This window comes from Cylas formicarius, unplaced genomic scaffold (assembly GCF_029955315.1).
Source record: "Cylas formicarius isolate icCylForm1 unplaced genomic scaffold, icCylForm1.1 PGA_scaffold_66__1_contigs__length_148852, whole genome shotgun sequence".
NCBI lineage: Eukaryota > Metazoa > Arthropoda > Insecta > Coleoptera > Brentidae > Cylas > Cylas formicarius.
The window spans coordinates 35001-37500 of record NW_026844345.1 but is presented as its reverse complement, the minus strand read 5'-3'; the positions used below and the strand labels follow the sequence as shown (position 1 = coordinate 37500).

Sequence of the window (2500 nt, the reverse complement as noted above, 5' to 3'; positions counted from 1 at the left end):
AACTGCTGGACACTGGTCTTGAACACCGGTGACTAAGTGGGGCACTGGCTATGCGGGCGGCGGGCGTAACGCTCGAGTGTGGGGTAGCCACCCACTGCTTCCGCTAGGCGTTTAAGTCCCAAGGATTGCCACCAGGGCATGGGCTAGTGTGAGAGGGCGATTCGCTACGCCTGAAAGCATCTGAGGACGGAGGTCAACTAGGCCTCGTTCAGCGGACTTGGTTCTGGTCCCTCTTGAAGGTGTGAGTATAACTCGTCAGTGCGGTTTGGTGGCACCTCCGCATATTGAAGCACTAGTCCTGGCCTCGCCAACCAACACCATGGCCGTTCTGAAATGGAAACCTACCGAGCGGTAGGCAGAAGTATGCGCGGAACAACCCCCCAATGGGAGAACGGCGTCTGGAGGGTGTACGCTTATGGGCAATAGGCGGGGGGGCTTGCCAGGCCAGCCTCGCCTGCCCAAAATTTGTGCAGGCACTAAATTTAAAACCCAAGCCTCGGATGGACCTTCCCGGGGGGGGCCGCTGCCCTCCCCTCCTGCTACGACTGGTCGACCGGAGGAACGCGCAAGCGGACCTTCGAACCCGACCCCGCGGCGGGCGGGTGGCCCTCAGACAAGGTCGAAGGCCCTTCGAGGTGGGTGCAATGTTGCTAGTGGACGTGCGCAGCTGAGGCCTGACACTGCGGGACCAAGTGGGTCTAGTAACGTGGTGCAACATGGCCGCGCTGTAGCCCTGTCTACGACTAACCATGCCGATCCCGACGGCGTAGCCGGACCGACGCGGGCAGATGAATTTCTCTGTCCACTATGCGGCAGATCTTTCACTACCAAAACCGGACTGGGAGTGCATCGGAGGCGGGCACATGAGGAGGAGTACAACGAGGGGCTCAAAGCGCCCAGCGTCAAAGTACGCTGGCAGCGCGAGGAACTCGAGCTCATGGCGGTCTTGGAGGCGGAGGCAATACAGAAGGGCGTGCCCTTCTTGAACCTCTACCTACTCGACAAAATGTCAGGGCGTTCGCAGGAGGCCATCAAAGGTGCTCGGCGGCGTCAAGACTACAAAGCCATGGTTGGTGAAAGGCTTGCGGAGCTTCGTGCGAAGCAGCCGATCCCAACGTTACGCTCAACATCGAACGCGAGTTCTGACGGCCAAGGTCAACGGCCGCAGTCACCTGCTGACTGTAGTAGTGCCTCGTCCTCCTATGGATCCGCCCCGTCCACCCCCAAGAGTCCGGCGGTAGATGATGGTGAAGCCGCGGGCAGAGCCGAGGATCCGCTGAGGGCCAAAGTGAGAGAGCTTGCGGATGGGTTGTTCGATACGGACACCTACTCTTGCAACCTTCTTCTTACGGCGGCCCGAAGGGCCTTGGAGGGAAGACCGATTCTGCACCAGCTGACGGAATGGCTACAACGATGTTTTCCGACTCCTAGCGCGCCTGAGTCTCGCACTCGGCGCCAAGCTCGACCACCTGGCGGCAATGGAGAAGGTGGACAGGAAAGGAGAAGAGAGAGACGCAGGCGTGAATACGGACACGTTCAGAGGCTTTGGCGTAGGGATAAGCGAGCCGCAGTACAGGAAATCCTGGAAGATAAGCCCGTAGTTTCCCACGAGCTAGAAGTCCTGCATGAGCACTGGTCGGGGGTGATGGGGGCCGAGTCGCAGCAATGCGAGCTGGGTCCACGGGACCACCCGCCTGAGATTCGTGCAGGCCTAGCGGCGGTTTGGGAACCGATGACGGAGGCAGACGTCTCGGCAAATGAGATTAAGCTGAACTCTGCGCCTGGCCCTGACGGAGTTACGCCACGCCAATGGAAGGCTATGCCGGCCAGAATGCGTGCTCTCTTTTACAACCTGGTGATGTTGACCAACGAGATTCCCGAGCGGCTTCTCAAAGCTCGGACTTCTCTACTTCCGAAGAGCGCTCTCCCAGAACATCCGGGAGAGTATAGACCGATCACCGTGGCACCAGTACCCTTGCGGCAGTTCAACCGTGTGTTGGCTGCTCGTTTGGGGAAATCGAACGTTATCGACCAGCGCCAGCGTGCGTTTATGACCGCTGATGGATGCTGTGAAAACACGGCAATTCTGGATGCGGTCATACATGATGCGCGTGGCCGGAGGAGAGAGTGTCACTTGGTGGTGCTTGACATTGCCAAGGCTTTTGACACCCTCAGCCACCATGCCATCCGGTCTGCCCTTGTCGGAAACCGACTTCCTGCTCCATTCGTGGAGTACGTGATGACGGCGTACGACAAGGCGTCAACGGTGATATCAGTGCACGGTCGAGTCTCGGAGGAGGTGAAAGTCCGGCGAGGAGTTCGGCAAGGGGATCCCTTGTCACCGATCCTGTTTAACCTATGTTTCGACTACGCGTTGCGCAGTATGCCGCGGGAAGTCGGATACACGTTGGGGGGAAGCGAAAACATCCAGTGCCTATCTTATGCCGACGACCTGGTCGTGCTTTCGAGCACTCGATTCGGGATGAACGTCGCGCTTAAG

The 2500-nt window shown here is 58.9% G+C and overlaps 1 pseudogene; it reads left to right on the top strand.

Annotated features, from left to right (window-relative positions):
* The window catches only part of LOC132702733 (large subunit ribosomal RNA), an 8491-nt pseudogene that overhangs the window by 3029 nt on the left and 2962 nt on the right, over positions 1-2500 (top strand).